The sequence below is a fragment of the Anabrus simplex genome, chromosome 1, assembly GCF_040414725.1.
Source record: "Anabrus simplex isolate iqAnaSimp1 chromosome 1, ASM4041472v1, whole genome shotgun sequence".
Lineage (NCBI taxonomy): Eukaryota > Metazoa > Arthropoda > Insecta > Orthoptera > Tettigoniidae > Anabrus > Anabrus simplex.
In genome coordinates this window covers 948215027-948234579 of record NC_090265.1, presented here as the reverse complement: position 1 = coordinate 948234579, position 19553 = coordinate 948215027, and positions in this window count along the sequence as shown.

Genomic DNA, 19553 nt, shown 5'->3' with positions numbered 1-19553 from the left:
GTTCGAACCCCACTGTCGGCAGCCCCGAAAATGGTTTTCCGTGGTTTCCCATTTTCACACCAGGCAAATGCTGGGGCTGTACCTTAATTAAGGCCACGGCCGCTTCCCTCCCACTCCCAGCCCTTCCCTGTCCCATCGCCGCCATAAGACCTATATGTGTCGGTGCGACGTAAAGCAACTAGCAAGGAAAAAAAAAATTCTAACATTCTTACAGGAAATAATGAACATAGATGAAATGAAATGTCGTATGGATATTCATGGCCTACGACCAGTTAAAATATAGTTATTCCTTAGAGTAATAATAGTGTTAAGTTACAATGAAGTCCATGCACTACAGATTTGCCATTAAATGATCTACAGATATGAGGAAATTAGTTTTCCGGCTGTGTGACGTAAACGCAGAGATTTTGTTCAAAAGACTTTCGTAGTACTTACTATGATATGTTTAATTTAAGGTTTGTACAGTGTGAAACAAGACAGTGTGCTTGGAAAACATGATACTTCGTACACATTATTTAGTAAAATACAAAATACTCCCTGAAAAGTATTTCTCACTGTTTTCCTCTTATGTTTTTAACGTGTCAATGTGTTTGTCTACATCTTGGTAGAGCCTTGCCATCACTTGTATCAGTTTCTTTTTCAAAGAGTTCGTGTTGACTGAGTGACATAGTTACCGAATTCCCACCACGACGGTCGCGGTTCGAATATCGACCAAGGGGCGTGAGATTTTTGAAAATACTGTGCCTCGACTTCCGTATCAAAATATGATACACCGTGGCTATGATGTCGAAAATCACTCTAATATGATACTAGAAGCTTCATTACTTTCTTTTACTGTCTTTCTGAAATTACTCTTGTTATAGTTTGAAGTCTGTCTAATGATTGTAAATTTATAGCGTGACTAATTTTTAAACTGCATCCTAGAAAGTGTGCCTATCGCGGCTCGAATTATCCTTCATTTTATTGTTATTGATTCATAATTTCTATAGTCATGTGAATATGTTCCTGATCCTGTATTCTGCTAGTCATGTTAATATTGGTTTCGTAATTCAGCACAAGGAATGTTTGTTGGCTCAATACCTGATGCACGGAGTGGAAGCACCGTCCGATCAGCTGTAACTCAAGAATAAAGCTAAATGCGTTGAGGGGTGAATTTCTGTGAGGGAACTGTTTGTTTTAATTAAGGAAAGTAGTTTGTGTTATATATGGTGATTAATCTTTGTGTTTGCGATATGATATTTGGATTAATTAATGTGTTAAGTATAGCAATTACTGTGTATATAGTACGGTCGTAGAGTATTTGCCATTTCCAGATTATGCAAGTTAAGATTTAGGATCCACACTGCACTATCCTGTTTTTCTCTAATCCTTATGTGCTGTACTCAGTGGTACTGAATGCTGACATACGATGTTGAAAATAATTCTTCAATGAAGGAAGACACATTCCCTTCGGAAGAAGAATACTCGATAAAGCTCTTCTATAAGTTTATCTGAACTGCAGCCAAATACTGTTCACTACGATGTGTAAGTTTTCTTAATTCTATTTTTCATGCCCTGTGTAGTTCCGGTCAAGTTTTTGCAACTTTTTGTTGAGGAGAACTTTTATTCCTTATAATGTTGTCCACCATTCAAAATCTAGTGAATCGTATAAACTCGAGCCGACTCTTCTTCTCGACTCCACTACAACTTTTTCAACTCTCCTCATCCCCGCTCGTCCTCCTTTTCCTTTCTATTGACCAGATATTTTAACAAGAGAGAAGTTAACGTGTGATTCACAAATAGGGAGCTGTTAGCCAAATGATCTCCATTTCACGAGACTTTAAAAGATGTATATGTTACGATGAAGAAGAGTAAATCGCCTACCTCGTTGAATAAACTTATCAGTATGAAAGTTGGGCAAATTTATTTCAGCCTAACTACATTCATATTTTCCTTATTTCTTCTTCTTCTCTTTATTCTTCTTCTCCTGCTGCTGATTCCTTTTCTTCTGCAAATCTTTCGACACAGGTCCCCGATACGTAATCTCTTGACGTGGTATCGTAGCTGAGTGGTATCGTCTTCTCATCAAGGCCAGTGCATGTTGACTTTTTGAAATGGAAAATCTCGTTGCTGGGGTTGAATCTTGCGTAAATTTGGAGGTCCTATAGCTGTGATCACGGTATCAACTGTCACGTATAACTACAATCTTAATTTTAATTTGTGGCCTGAAGCCTTACATCTCATGCTGCCTCGAAGCACGCTAATAGAAAATTATATTAGGTAGTACATGTGCACAGTTTCAGTGCACAGTGCTATCATGCTCGGCTATGTTTGTGTACTCTGCAAGGTCAACAGATAACCGGGTGGCGGCTCAGAACAGAAACGCATCGAGATCGATATATGCCATTATCAAAATCGAAGCATCACAGCATGTTGGATTTAAGTGGTGATTTTGACACAGTAGACTTACAACAATTGGTTAGAATCTTAATGGTTCCACTCTTAAAACGCTTACGTTCTTTGAACGATCGTTGGCAGCGGATAACAATTCCTGACAGCATTTAGGAATGGCGACCTAGGAAAATAGGCACCCCGCAGGGTAGTGTTTTGGGACCACTACTTTTTTCGCTGTACATCAATGACATCTCGTCTACAGTAAAATCATGTAGTTATCACCGATATGCAGATGACCTTCAAATATATAGCCTCTACAGAATAAACCAATCACCAGATGCAGAGCACAACGTAAAAGCTGTTTTGAAACACCTAAGTGAATACGCACGAACAAACAGGCTTCTCATAAACCCATAACAAACACAAGCAATCACTGTCGGTTCTCGGAAGCTACTACGCGTGATTAACAGTGCACGTACTCCACCTCTGCTAATAAACGACAAAATCATTCCTCACAGTACAACAGTGAGAAACCTGGCGTGGCTATGTCTGAAACTCTAAATTGGACGGAACGAACCACAAATGTATGCCAGAAGATTTTTGCTTCACACATCCCTTGAAAAGAAACAACGACGTCTTACCACCGGACATGCGACGGATTAGTCCAGACCTTAATTCATTCTATCCTCGACTACTGTGACGTAATCCTTGTTGACGTATCTAAGGAACAAACGATGAACTGCAGCGAGGTTTGAGCTGTTGCCTCCGATTCATTTTTAACTTAAGATATGCATATAACTCCTTACTATCAAGAACTTCACTGGCTAAAACCTGACAAAATGTAAATATCGCATATATTAATTCATAAACTCCTATATAGCAACTCGTCTCAGTACATTTCCTCTAAATTTAAATTTCTGCCCTCCTTTGAAGAGATCTTGCCGAGGTTACTTGTTGTAAGGTACCAAATGGCATGTGTACTGTACAGCTGAGTGTTCTCTTGAATATGTAGACATAGTTGATAATGTAATGAAAATCCTCAGCTTGTTTCCAGTCATTCGACCGGGTTTGTGCTTTAGAAGCAGTTCCTTGGTCAGGAATACTATTGTTTATGATAGTATCTGGGTCGGATTCACTGACTGTTTCAAATTCACATACATACAATCATTCTTCATCATCGCGTTTTTTATTCTGAACTTTTGAATTGTCATTACATTTCATCTCATTTGGTACCATTAGAGGCCGATGACGTAGATGTTTGGCCCCTTAAAACAAGCATCGTCATCATCATTATCATCTACTTTTTTCCACTAAGCTGGCTACTGACGTCTGATGGCCATTCACTGTCGTAGCAGATTTCTGTTGCCTTACATGCACGGTTTATTAAATATTAATGTCTAGATTGAAGAAACTAGCGCACTTGTTCCTGCTGCATGTTCATGTAATATTAGTCTGCTAAGGAGACATGAATCGGGGAAATCAATCAAAAGTGAGTGAAATATGTATATGGAGGCAATGCTCTCTCACAATTAGACACGCGAGTTGACTATTAGAAGCTTCCCTCTGCCATGGTTGTGGACCTTCAGTGTTGCATATGGTGGTCTGTTTGCGTATCGAACACCCTGGTAATCACCTCGCTTTCTTCTGTTAGTCCCGTCGTATTGCCGCTGCCTCCGCTCTGTGTAGGTTGCAGTTCTTGTGGAATACATTACGCTTATATCATTTCTTAATATTCGCTATTTGTATGATACAATAGTGCAACGACAGCCCTGGGAGTTGTAATTACTTTTATTATTTCAATGAAAGAAGTTTTCTTGATTTATACTAATTTTGTTATTTTTAATTTGAATGCTTCATTTCTTCTCTTGTATTTAGCGTAGAAAGTATCTGTGTTTCATCCAAGTATATAACTTATTGTTTCTACCTGATGCGGTACATGCTTACTAAGTTCATCTGGAAGGATGTGGGTTCGATTTCCCATCATGAAGTCGAAACACTTAAAAACTACATTTCCACTTCTGGAGAGGCTCGTGGTCGTGAGGTTCACTCAACGTACACTAAAAATGCTTACCAGGTTAATTCCAAGGGACCCTATGCCCGACCGCTTTGACCTACCACTCTTCCAATTGCCTTCGTGATCTCTCTTTTTTTTTTAAATAGCGAAACCACGTGAAGTTAATGACTTAGATCTAAAATGTAAGCGAAGCAGATGGAGACCTGGGATACGGTGGTTTAACAGTGTTTTTTTTTATGATTTCATATTAACAGGCGTAGCAGCGCTAGCTGCAAATAAAGAATCGTGGAGTTGTTTGGTTCATTCATAATGGCTTCGACTGAATGCAGTTAGATAAGAAGAGCATTACTCTAGGTATTGCGTTCTTAGGATATATGGATGATGTCTTACTTAATGGTGTCTCTACGATAGAGAAGTTCAAACTTCTTGACTTTTAAGGCTTATTCGCCTACGCTAGAGTAATACATATATCCTATCAATAGGTATATTTAAAAAATCTCTTTAGTAATTTTTTAATGTAGTCTAAACAGTCCAATATTGTACATGTAGTCTAGGGAACGTATTTTATGATGACGTGTTATTTGCGTAGTGCGGCCATCATTAAGCACTAGGCCTATACTGTTATACTTTATTGTAGTAATCTTGGAGCTAGGATTGGAACTGTCTAGGTTGAGTGGATAATCTCACATCAAGTTGCAGATGCCTTTCATTACCTCCATCTCAAAATAAAATATTGCTATAGCAATTTTAATTACCAGCAAAGAAACCTCCAATCGACCCGGCATATGCATGAAGTGTACATCATGGAAGGTCCATGATTAGAGGCGTAGCAGAGCTTGAAATTACGTGCCTGAAATACATCCCGCGAAGAAGTATAAAAGAGCACGACAGAGGTAGAAATGTGTTTACCCGCAATTGGAGTACTCAGCCGACTTACGTATGGCTCACCGAACGAGCTGGCCGTGCCGTTAGGGTCGCGTACCTGCGTATTTGCATTTGGGAAATGTTGGGTTCGAATTCCACCGTCGGCAGCCCTGAAGATAGATTTTCGTGATTTCTCATATTCACACCAGACAAATGCATGGGTTGAATCTTAAATAATGCCACGGCCGCTACTCGCCGAATCCTAGCCTTTTCCCATCCTTAAGTCACCGAAAACCTTCGATGTGTTACTGCGACGTTAAGCTACCAACAAAAAACGAGGATACTTTCTCTTAAAACAACAATCTCCACCACCTTCACATAACAGAAAAAAATTATGTCTGCCTCATTGAAGAATACATCGGCAGAATACCAACTTTGATCGTCGAAGGAGAATTCTGGGCTGTCGGGAATATTGATGCTCATGTTCGACAGAGTGAACCCTAGAGTTATGAACAGTAAATAGAAGCGTCGAAAAGGCACGAACTCTCCGTCATGAATGATTCCAATTTCTCCATCATATCATCGAACGAGTGTCAAATAATACCTTGTGCGCATCATACGGATCATAAAAATTCTCAAGAATGCTGATGTGTTACACAGTAATCACTCATCGCATGCGCTGTTCAACGTCATTTGAAGTATCAGGACACTGTTTCAAGGTGCTCATTGCTCTGGCTGCCTTGACTGCACACAGTAGACGTCTACGACTGCAGTGGTGCATAAAATGTCTCACATGACATGACATCGTCTTTCTGCAGAGACTGGTAAGTCCTGCATTTTGCATTGCCATATTGGTCTAACACCTGACATTACTGTGACGGGTGCCGTTGTACACAGTTCAAAAAATTAGGGGAACATTTTCAGAACACAAACGGAAATGTCCAAATAGGGGCGGAAACAAAGTGATAACAGTCCTCCAGGGTGGATTTTTATCACAGTTGGAGAGCTTCAGTATGGTGTACGTCCTCCACGAGCATTTATCACAGCTTGGCACCTACGTGGCATGCTCTGTATAAGTCGACGGAGGTCACGTTGCGGCATCAAGTTCTATTCGTCAATGAGAGCATGTTCGAAGTCTTGGAGAGTCTTTGGTGGAACAGGACGCCCACGTACACTTCTGTCAAGCCTATTCCACACATGCTCGATGGGATTAAGGTCGGGACTCACTGCTGGCCATTCCATCTCTTGAATGTGTCCAGTTCTTGCAAGGCAGCTCTGGTGACGCGCGCCACATGAGCCCTGGCATTGTCGTGCATGAGTACGAATTCAGGGCCAACATCATATGCAGCAACCAACACATGCTGTAGCAGTATCTCTTCGATGTACCCCTCAGCGGTAAGATGACCATGGACGACAACAAGATCCGTACGGCCATCAATACTGATGCCACCCCACACTATCATAGAACCTTGTCCGAATCGGTCGCCTTAAAAATGCAACGGCGTCTCCATACACGTGGACATCCATCACGCTTTGTTAGGGGAAATCTCGACTCGTCTGTGAACAATACAGGTCTCCATTGGTGAAGTTTCCAGCTGACGTGGGTACGGGCAAACAGAAGGCGAGCTGCGCGATGTTGCTGCGTTAAACGGGGCACTCGAACACGACGTTTGGGTCGTAAGGACACTTCTCTTAGCCTTTTCCTTACTGTCTGGCCAGACAGTGTGACTCCAGTGACCCTCCTGAGGTCTTGCAGTTCTCTGGCAGTCGCTGAACGACGCCGCAACACACAGATGGTCAGATATCGGTCATCCTGTGGGGTTGTCATGCGTCCACGACCTTGTCCAACCCTCCTTGTGAACTGCCCTATCCCATTGTAGCGGTTCCAGAAGCGCTAAATAACTGACGGAGAGACATTGAGATCCACAGCAGCATGACGAAAAGTCCATCCTTCCTGGATCAAAGTGACGGGCCTTGCGACTTGAACCTCGTTAAGGTGTCTCATGGGATGTGCTGGTTGACATACAACGTGCTCAAATGACCGCAGTAGTCTGTGTACCTCACAACGCACACGGACATACCGCTATTCACTCCGTTTTGACGGGTCACCTGACAGTTTAATGCATGGCTATGCCTACATATAGAGCATAACTTCGATTTTCCATACCCTGAGTAGCTGAGGTTTCAAGGTATGGTGTACGGCCGTTGGAAGCCCATCTATCAAATTAACGTTCACATACCAGACGTTACGAAACACGTTCCCATAATTTTTTTTAAACTGTGTATTTCAGTGCTGCTCGCTCCTAGCATACATTCCCAGAACTTTTACCAGCCAATGTCAGTTATATCTATGAGGTTTTTGAACTTGCTACAGTATCTTTTCATCCTCACGGCTAGCCTGGGGCTGTTTATCAGTGGGACAGTGCGCTTACGCAAGTGTCACGTAACATCTGACAATACCTGGATGCCCTCCATACTCCTTGACCCGCGAGTTTATTGAATTTGTAGATTACGGAACATGTCGAATCCGTGATCACACAGCGAGTTAACACACCACGTACCACCTGCGGCTGTAGTTGATGAACTTTTCCAATGTGTTCATGGTGTTGCATTTTTAATGGCCAGCAGTGTATAAGCACAGGCATTACAGCTATACAAATCAACCGACGGCAGTCACCAGACCTGTCTGATGGGCTTATATGATCCTTGAACTTTTGACATGTTATTGTTGACTTGAATTCACGTTTATTTTAGGTATCAAGAACGGGACATCTACTACAGCTGGGACTCTTAATTGACTGGTCAGCGCAGTGTTCTTTCGTTCAGAGGGCTCTGGGTTCGATTTATGGGTGGGCCAGGGTTTTTAACCACGTCTGGTTTATTCGTCTAGCTCGGGGACTGAGTTTTTGTGATCGTCCTAATAGGCTACATATCTCCATTTACACACTACACATCACATTTTCACCACTACAGAAATACGCAAAAGTGATTAGATTCTTTTACATAGGGTTGGTTCACGAAAGACGTCGGGCCGTAAAACTTGGCTTAATTCACTCCTAGTGCGATCCGAAGTACTTGAGATAAAGCCAGGAAAATTTTGGAATTTCAGTTAATTTTTCGTTGGTACCTAATGCGGTGCTGAGTGCACTGCTTGAAATGAAACTAGAAGGGGAATGAGGTTTCAAGTGTATAATAAACATTGAAACTACCTTCATTCATCCTTATTGGATTCTACAAATACCAACAGTGTTTCATTAAGTAGGGCATCCGGTCGGAAAAACTCGTTACAAAGATTCTTCTAATCTCATACCTGACTCTGTAGGGGAAAAGAAACCACCCTTGCTTCACACATACTGGTTAATGTTCCAATTCTCCTGACTGCACTATGACAATCTCATTTGACAGCAGTCTTGTTTCTCCTCCGCTGTGTACACGGCGTATTTAAGTCTTAAATAACCTTTCAATATGGGCTTCGTATTTATTGTTAGAAAATAACATACAAAATTATTAGATACGAGAAGACTGTACCCTTCCTTGATTGGCCAATAGTTGGTGTTGTCGCTGACTTCTGTTTGTATTCTTCGTTGACGTGTAATTTTTAAGCAGAAACCTTCGCACTCTCGGATGTCCAGTCTGAATTAGCAGAACCTGCAAACCGGCCGAGATAGCTGAACAGCTCTGGGCTGGTGAATGATCTGGAATGCGTACTTCAACACACAAAATCCGAAACTTTTGGAGAACTATTAGACTTACAAAGAAATATGCATGGAGTTTTCTGTAGAAAACTGAAGTTTAAGTACACTTGCTTGGCTTGATTTGGAGAAATGACTAGCCAGTTGCCAATTACAAGTATTTTGTTTAACGTGCGAGTTTGCCTGGTATGAAAATGGAAAACCACGGAAACCATCTTCAGGGCTGCCGACAGTGGGGTTCGAACCCACTATCTCCCGAATACTGGATACTGGCCGCACTTAAGCGACTGCAGCTATCGATCTCTGTTCAATGTAACCCGTCCCCCTCCTCATTCATCTCACATTTTTTCCCATCGTCGAAGTCGGTTGACACTTCATCCAGCGAGTTTATTCCTAATTTAGCCTTTACTGTATCGTCTAATTTCGAGTACTCCGTGCAATTCTTTCCATATCTTAGTATCACCAATCACTATAGCTACTTTCATAACTGTTAATTTTAACTTATGTAGCCTATAAGATATTCCGAGTCCATTCAGCTCTCACTTCTGTACAACAAAGTCGACCTGAAAACAAAATGACGTAAAACATATTTTTCTTCCAATAATTTGGCAGTGATATGGGTGTAAAAACAGCCGGCCCCGTGGTGTAGGGGTAGCGTGCCTGCCTCTTACCCGGAGGCCCCGGGTTCGATTCCTGGCCAGGTCAGGGATTTTTACCTGGACCTGAGGGCTGGTTCGAAGTCCACTCAGCCTACGTGATTAGAATTGAGGAACTGAGCTCGATAGCTGCAGTCGCTTAAGTGCGGCCAGTATCCATTATTCGGGAGATAGTTGGTTCGAATCCCACTGTCGGCAGCTCTGAAGATGGTTTTCCGTGTTTTCCCATCTTCGCACCAGGCAAATGCTGGGGCTGTACCTTAATTAAGGTCACCGCCGCTTCCTTCCAACTCGTAGCCCTTTCCTATTCCATCGTCGCCATAAGACCTATCTGTGTCGGTGCGACGTAAAGCCACTAGCAAAAAGAAATGAGGAACTATCTGACGGTGAGATAGCGGCCCCGGTCTCGAAAGCCAAGAATAACGGCCGAGAGGATTCGTCGTGCTGACCCCACGACACCTCACAATCTGCAGGCTTTCGGGTTGAGCAGCGGTCGATTGGTAGGCCAAAGCCCTTTAAGGGCTGTAGTGCCATTAATTTGGGGTATTCCGAGTCCATTCAGCTCTCACTTCTGTACAACAAAGTCGACCTGAAAACAAAATGACGTAAAACATATTTTTCTTCCAATAATTTGGCTGTGATATGGGTGTATAAGTCGAAGATAAGTCGAAACGTAAGTCCCTGAGTCGTATTAATTTGTGGTATAAATTACATCTAAAACATCATAATAAATTTTCAGGTCTATATTTTGAAAAAATAAAAACGCAGTTTGTGATAGATCCCTTTGAGAATGTTTCTGCAAAGTTTCATGAAATTATATTCAGCGTTTTAGACGTGATGCCGTTTCGGGAGGCAGGCAGACAGATAGACAGCCAGACAGACGGACGTCATTTCATCTTAAGATTATTATAATAGTATCGTGCCGTAGTCATTTGCTCGATGTTCACTTGTCAGTATTCCGGAGAAGAAAGATGGGAAGCTGTCGCTAAGCGACGCTGTGGGATCCGCCATGTGCGGAACCTGCTGTATACATAATGGACCTGCCGACCTGACCGTGTGCGAGAATACATTACACCAATTAGATCTGCGGAATTGGAAAGAGCACGTTAGCGCTCGTTACCTGTCTCATAATGTGGAGCGAGACAGTATGGTGAGCGTTAACAGCTTCTTGTTAACTGCTTCAATTCTAGTTATTATGCCAAGAACAGGAGAGACATCGAAATTTAGAACTTTGCCGGGCTGTTCTCAAAAGAAACTCTAGTAATATGTGGATGCAAAGGTAATTTATGCGTCGCTTATTTTACCCTTGCTGAACTGCAATGGTCTACTTGAGAAATTAGAGCTAGTAGCTCCCGTTTACATTCACTTCAGGAACGTCGATCCTTTATCCCTTGTCTGCTCATAAGAAAAGATCCGCTGATTTCTTGGTGGCAACGTGGACGTCAGCCAACGTGGCTCACACTCGAACTGGCGAGTAATAGTGCTCTTGGAGTGATAATTAACCTAGTCAGCTTTCAGCTGTACGAAATATTTGGACATCTCTATGATTGAAGATGTATTCCCAAAAATAAAAATATAGCGAAGTATCTTTTGTAGTAGAATTTTTAAATTGAAAGTCACGTCCCTGTGATAGGAATTCCACGTAACCCTGAAGTGCCTATGCCTAGGATCACTTTCAATCGTATCACCCCCCCCCCCCCCCCCCTCCATCTTGGTCGAGTCATTCTCGCAGCACCATGCATCTGTGTTCAATTTTTATCTCTTAGTACTTCTACTGTACTCTCATCGTTTTCACTATTGTTTATGCAATCATTCTCACTATTTCCATACATTCAGCTTACAAAGAGATGAATATACGAATCCACCGAATTCGGGCTCTCCAACTTATTTCAGTATTTTACTCTCGCGTCTTTTGACCAGCTGTTTTTTAAGATCTCCGCATTTATACTTTTTCCTGCCTTTTTTTTTTTTATTGAACAACCTGGTAACTGTATTACAGCGGTCACTGTTCTGGCACTAGAATATGTACTTAATTGGGAAAGTGATAGGGAATATCGTGACTAGCCTTTAGTAAGATATATAACTCTATGTGGATCGGTGGTAGAGCGTCGGCTTCCGGATCTCAAGATCGTGGAATCAAACCTGGCAGAGATAGTCGGACTTTTGAAGGCCGGAAAGAAATCCCTTCGGCACTCCATTTCGTGCGATCTCGGCATATGAAAGATCTCTGGTGATACGTTTGGTATGTACAAAATTAACTAATCCTCAGCTATAGATCCACCAGCAGAATTCTCTGTAATCTGGTAGAATAAAAAGTAACTTTGAAATTGACACGCAGACAGTGTGAATGGTGTCATATTAAAATGTTTGCAACGTGGTAGCTGGGGCTGTATGCTGCTGCTGATGATGATAGTGCAAATAATGTTGATTATTATTATTATTATTATTATTATTATTATTATTATTATTATTATTATTATTAACCACTGAGAACCATTTTACGGATAGCTAAAGTTATCTGTCTCTTTAATCCAACGATAACAGGGCGAGTTGGCCGTGCGTGTAGAGGCGCGCGGCTGTGAGCTTGCATCCGGGAGATAGTAGGTTCGAATCCCACTATCGGCAGCCCTGAAAATGGTTTTGCGTGGTTCCCCATTTTCACACCAGGAAAATGCTGGGGCTGTACCTTAATTAAGGCCACGGCCGCTTCCTTCCAACTCCTAGGCCTTTCCTATCCTATCGTCGCCATAAGACCTATCTGTGCCGGTGCGACGTAAAGCCCCTAGCCAAAAAATAAATAAATAAATAAAAATCCAACGATACACTCAATACTGACCAGTGCGTTAGCTGTAAAACTGCCCTTGTTTGTTTGAATTTACTGTGTAATATAGCCTACTATTATAATTTTCCTTAACGTAGTTTGATATGTCTACTCTTTTCCTTAGTATCTGTAATGTAATACTTTATTTTTCCCCTTACAGATTCACAATGCTGATATGTTTGTGACAAATAATGGACTTGCCGGGCTGAAATTTACAAATTTCTGACCCCAACGTGGCAGGTTCGATCCTGGCTCAGTCCGGTGGTATTTGAAGGTGCTCAAATACGTCAGCCTCGTGTCGGTAGATTTACTGGCACGTAAAAGAACTCCCGCGGGACTAAATTCCGGCACCTCGGCGTCTCCGAAGACCGAAAAAAGTAGTTAGTGGGACGTAAAGCAAATAACATTACTATTAAATAATAGACTTCTTACTTGACGTTGCTTCACTTCCTTACGGCTAATTTTTTTCTTCTTTCCTAAGCGAATTTTCAAGGGCTTAAAGCTGATGAAATGTGCTATACAAAAGGAACCAGAGTTTAGTGTGGCATTCTGTTAAACTCGTCTCTTATGTCTTTCTTCACCGAGTCCTCTTGATCAATTCCTGTTCCTTTTTACTTGTAGGGTATCGCTCTTTTCTGTAACCACCTTTCAGTACTCTCAATTTTCGTATTCGGCACGTTCTTCATTTCACTTGCCTCTCTTGCTACTGATGACTTTTATGAATACGTTAAGTACAACTTCTGCCCCTGTCGAGTATTAAGCCTCAGTTCGTTTTAGAGTAAAGACACCCGATGCCCTAACAGTTAGGTCAGCATGTCTCTAGAACAACTCTTTAAAAATAAACTTAATTTACCTCTTTTGACTACCTACTTCAAATGGGTCAAGTCTGGAGCTGTCCAGTCTAGTGGGTAGTTTCTAAATGTCTTCGATCTCGCATACAAATAAGTTTATTAGCTTTGCATACTATAGTACAAGCAATATGGTTTAGTAAACATGAGCTGCCTAACCTCGACTGTAAAGGCGTACTCCGTTCGCCCGAGGAGCAATGGGCTCAATTCCCAGTAAGGCAGTTGAAACATTTACAGTATAAACGAGTTTTCCACTTCTGAAGTGGCACATGGCCCTGAAGTTCACTCAGCCTACACCAAAATAAGTACCATGCTAATTCCTGGTGGCTAACATCCCTATCTCACTCAGTGTCGAGTTTACGGATAGCGGAAAGCTTTACCCTCCTCTCCTCAAAGACCTTCATGGCCTGTACAGCTCTAAATTTTGGTAAAACAAACAATCGGACAACTTCCACACGTAATAAATATACAGAGCTAATTTTTATTCCATTAACTTGAGAAAAAGAAAATCACGTTTGTCATTTTGGGCCCTGTTAAAGATTAACTCTGACATTTGAAATACGTTTTACAGTATGTCTATACTTTAAAAGTCTATAGCTGGGGCCGCTTATAGTTATCGAAGTCATTATCTGCCCTTTTATCAATTCCTTCTTAGTGCACATGTGGCAGATTTTAATCTCCTTCCATGATGGTTATCCTTTCATTTTATCTGTCCCATATTGCCCTTATGTTGTACACTTAAGGTATAGACATTTTGATGGTACAAACATCGTAATACTGAAGGAAGGATATAGGCCTAAAGGCGTTGTTTATTACTTTTTCGCTCTTCCGTGCTCTGTTTCTCAGATTGGTAGCAAATCAGAGCAACACCAAATGGGCGGAGCCTTGAGCCTTCCGTCAACAGTGATCTTGCCTTTAACCCCCCACGGAGCTTGGTCAAAGGATGGAGACGAACGGTGGTTGACAAAATACCCCGTATTTGTAATCAGCTCCAGGCCTTCACCCTGTTTTCATCGCCCTCCATATTTCATATTAATATCATAATAAGCTGCATGTTCAACGTTCCTTCAAAATCTGTAATGTTCTGAAATTTTATACTGAAGTGGGACTCTTCTACTTGTAGGATTTCGTTTTTTATTCTTTTCATGACCCTTCCCTATCCGACCTTTGTTCAACTCTAGTTTTCTTCCGAACCCTGCTTTCGTTTGTACGCCTTGTATTGCCCTATCTTTGCTCCAAAGGAGGCGTTCTTCCAACTTTCTCCTCTGATTAGAATTTAGAGGGATCGATTATCTCCCTGTACTCCCCTTAAAATAATAAAGCTACCTTGAGCATTGAAGCATGTTCTCTAACGCAACCAGTCCTGTAACCGCAATCTCTCTCTTGCACTTCGCTTTCCGGAACTGCATGTGCTCTAAGCCGGATCAATTCAATGATCTTACGGAAGGCAAGGTGGCTCAGTTCTCACGCCCCTCCGTCTGGAACATGGATGAAAATATAAAAGTGTTATTGTTGGCTCCAATCTGATGGCGCGACAGACAGCTGTATGAATGATCATCTGTCATGAAAATCTCGGAGCTCTTTGAATTTGTTTGCCGTCTTGGATTGGTGATATCAGTCACCGGTGATGGTACGTACACGGAGCTTACACAAACAAGAGGAAACTGGAACATGTCGCCTTAACATGCATTCCTTCGTCAAAAGCACCACCTATCTCGCTCGTTCCATATTTATTCCTTTACTCCAGAATAGACTTTCTTCTTACTCTTCATACACATTGCTCAGAGTGTAACGTGATAATAGTTGCATAATATGAATATTAGGTTTTAAGGTCAAACATTAAAATCTGCAGTATTAATTGACGTCAATGGAGTGTTCTGTTACTACTACAAGTGAAAGATGTGTACTATATTCTTCATATGTTGGGTGGGTGTACCTAGAGATAAAAATATACAGTGTGTCCTGAAAAAGGTTCCAATATTTACAGGGGAGGCAGCATGCAACAAACGTAGAAAATAAAAAAGGTCCGATGAAAATTGATCGCAAACCCAGTATCTTCGGGTGTATGGACCGCGGCCACTACAATCAATGATCACTTTGTCTTTGATCTACTTTTCATGACGTGACCATCATCCATTACAATGCAGCCTCCCACCTTACGTCGCATGGAATCACGCATTCGTTGGAACACCCCAGGCTGTAGCTGGATTGCATCACAGGTACTGAACACGCGTTCTTTTAGTGTACACGCATAATTTATGGGGACCGCATACACCATGGTCTTAACCTGTCCCCAAAGGGTTAAGGTCAGGCAAACGGGAAGTACAAGCATTGGCCCTCCCGGACCAATCCATCGCTTATAGAAGACCCGTGTTAGGTGTCGCCTAACCCTGCGATGAAATTGGGCCTGTGCCCAATCATAATAAGACCATAACACAACACCCTAGTAGGTTTACGACCAATGTTTAGGTAGGAATGTATTTCAGTCTTTTGTTGCGTACGATCCTCCATTAACTATTGGAACATGGTGATCCTTGATGGTACTGGTAGCGGACTGTAACTCCGAAGATGTTGGGTTTGCGACCAATGTTCATAGGACCTTCCTGCATTCGTTTGTTGCGTGCTGCCTTCTCTGTAGATATTGCAACCTTTTTTCAAGGACACTCTATATAGTAGCCTAGACACTTCCCAGTCCTAGACCTTCCCTATCCCATCGTCACCAAAAGATATGAGTCGGCGTGCCGTGGAAATACTTGCGAAGTACTATAAGCTCTATGGGTGGAGGATTGAACTATAGGTTCTTGCTTTCGAGAGGCCTCCTTCTGACCACTGAGGCAAGGAACCGGACAAAGAACGAAGTTCAACTACATATAAAGCAGAAAGTCTGTCTGTCTGTCTGTCTGTCTGTCTGTCTGTCTGTCTGTCTGTCTGTCTGTCTGTCTGTCTGTCTGTCTGTCTGTCTGTCTGTCTGTCTGTCTGTCTGTACGTCCGCTTCTTATAAAAATCCATACCGTTCCACCAATCTGAACCAAATTTTGTATACTTACCTTTTAGGACCCTACGGCTAACCCTATCTACATCCTTCTCCATTCCCTAGATTTAGGTCCTTTGGCACATTAACATAGGCTAATATAGGCGAAATATTCAATTTGTCGTCCAAGGACAAGACAACGCTCATTTTAAAAGTCACGACGCGTAAAGACAAAACTCGGTTAGGCCCTATGGGCCCCGAAAACCATGTTTTAAGGGCCTAAAACCAACCGTCTCTGAGATATTGGCATCACATTACCCCGCTCTAGGAATTGGATGAAGAAATGACCAGCAGTAACCCTGGCAACGTCAGCTCAAGGATTCTGCAGTAGAATACAGATCTTGTGTTCGAAGTAGGCACGTGCGTAAATGTAGGCTAGACCATGGAGAGATTCTGCTACACATATGGCTACTTGGAAAAAAGCACTATGGGGGTAGGCCACCCCTACGGGTTGTGGTCGGGAGAGGGTGGCGTATATTAAAATAATCTAAAATAGTGTCGAAACCATAGAACCGGGCGAGTTGGCCGTGTGGTTAGGGGCTCGCGGCTGTGAGCTTCCGGGAGATAGTAGGTTCGAATTCCACTGCCGTCAGCCCTGAAGATGGTTTTCCGTGGTTTCCCATTTTCACACCAGGCAAATGCTGGGGCTGTACCTTAATTAAGGCCACCGCCGCTTCCTTCCAACTCCTAGCCCTTTCCTATCCCATCGTCGCCATAAAACCTGTCTGTGTCGGTGCGACGTAAAGCCACTAGCAAAAAAAAAAAATAATAATAATAATAATAAACTGAGCTCAAAAGACCGACGCTCTACCATCGGGGCAACTTAGCCCGGTTCTAAACAAAATTACTTTTTAAAAAATGGTGTTCTCGAGCGATTGTCATTCACTTTAAGATTGAGCTATTACTCGTTGATTTTGCGGTTTTGGAACCATAAAAGGCAGCACAGTCGTCAGATGAAATTCAAATAGTTAGATAGACTTCTTTGTAAGGGAGTCTATGTAGTAAAATTAAATTCTATCACTCTTAGTTACTGTTCCGTTTAATGTTTCCCGCAGTTCTACTCGTAAATTCATTAACAACATTTCAAGGAATTGCATTGAGTACAAAATTCACGTTCTTGCATGTAATTTAATAAAGCTTGTTTAAAATTATAAAGTTATTCAGCCAACTATCCCGAAATTAAGCATAGTTCCAATTGCTATTTTTAATTCTCATCTTCTCTGAACGTACAGAAATAAAATGCAGTGAAGAGTGAGAGCAGAACATACTTGATTGCCGCTGGCAATGCACACCGCTCCCTACTAACGCATAAACTACGATGCAACTGAAGGAAAATGTGCAATGCAAGCACGAATTTCACTTCCGTGTCTGTGGGGCTGCATGCTGCGATATGGCATACCTTTGAGTTTGGCGCAATCTGGGAGCATGTCTGCTAATACTTCGTCTTTTCCTGTCACCCCTGAAATAATGTGGATATGTCAACGTTTGAAGGATTCGTCACAAAGAGTGTTGAAATGATTAAATATTTGAATAGGGATACACGTTTTTGCCAAACGATTAAATCCATTCCACAATAGGATTGGAATACTATACCGTTCAGATATTCGGGAATAAAATCCTAGTGCTGATCCAGCGGATTTGTTATTTGTAGTTATCCCTGCTTTTTCTTAATTTTAATGCTGGAAAAAAGCCGTTTCAAGTTCAGAACACATGATCGCATTCTTAGCTCGAGTAATTATTACATTTACTATTTCAGATACTCAAATACCGTAGGTTATCACACATTATATGCACCAGAATAATGCCGCGTGGCCTTGATGACCGAAGTTTTCATATGCTTCTATAATGAATTAAAAAATTTATCTCATAGTTACTACTGTTCCTGTACATCTGGACTATGCCATTGTGACCATTTTCTTTAATTATTTGAGAGTATAATTATATAGAGAACTTCACTTAATGTTTTAAAAACGACAATTTGTTTGTTTGTTTGTTTGTTTGTTTGTTTGTTTGTTTGTTTGTTTGTTTGTTTGATCGTACGTTCTTGCGAATTTCAAGCAATGATAGTATCTTCTCGTCACTGTGTCCTCATCATGACCAGGCCTTACTACGAATCTGCTTCAAGTATCCAACGTTATTGAAGGGTGTAAGTAAGTTCATGTATTGTGTAGCAAACTCCAATCGATAACTGGTATTTGTGCTCATGCGGCAATTTCTATTCTCTGTGTTTCATATTTTTCGCTTAGCAATTCGTTCGTAGGATATCAGGTTAAAATAAGATTGTCTCCCATTTACAACGTGAACCGGGTACATAAGTTTTAGAGGGTTGGTCACACTCATAAATAATTTGGAAAAATAATTCGATATCTCGTGCCGTTGTCATCTTATCAGCTGCTGAAGTTAGCCAATCAGATCACTTCGCGGACGAATTCAAATTGGCTTTGCGAGGCGGTGTTGCAAATATGTACTGTACGTGGCTTAAGACCAGCTTGGGAGCCATCTCGAGAAATCAGAATCAAACACAAAATACCGTAGCGTACCTTTTATTGAGCGATCCTGTCAGCTCGGAGGTTCGTGTTCAAATCCCCCTCCCGGTAGGATTTTCTTCGACTGGTGCTTCTCAAGCCGGTCTTAATGCACGTGCGGATTTAGCAACATCGCCTTGCAAAGATCATTCAATTTACCCCGCGAAGCGATCTGATTGTCTAACTTCAGCAGCTGATAAAATTACACCAGCCCGAGGTATCAAATATATATATCGGTATGGCTCGCTCTCCAAAGCTCATTTACCCGGTTCGCGTGGTTTCCGACCACTCTGTATAATTCAGCAAGTCCAAACGCTGCATCTCTTCCTTGCCTCTTTCTGAAATCAGACCACGCTCATCCACAGCGTTAAAATGTTCAATTATGCTCATTTTATAGCGCCAGTTATTATCCCTGGCTATTAATTATACTTTAGTAATTACTTAAACATATTATGCATCTGTATTATATAAATTGGACTAATCAGATTAATTGCGAACGCACTAATTGCATGATATTTTAGAACATCATGTAATGATAATTATGATGAAGTGGAAGTGAGAGGATAATACTCAAGTACACAGCCATTTGGAAAACAAATTGATTTTATATCTGTGTATATACGTTGCTACAGTTTTATCAAATAAACAATAAAACCACCATATTTTGATTTTATCTATTATTGACTTTCGTGCTTCACTGTAGAATTTGTTGGTATTTTATAATCCTGA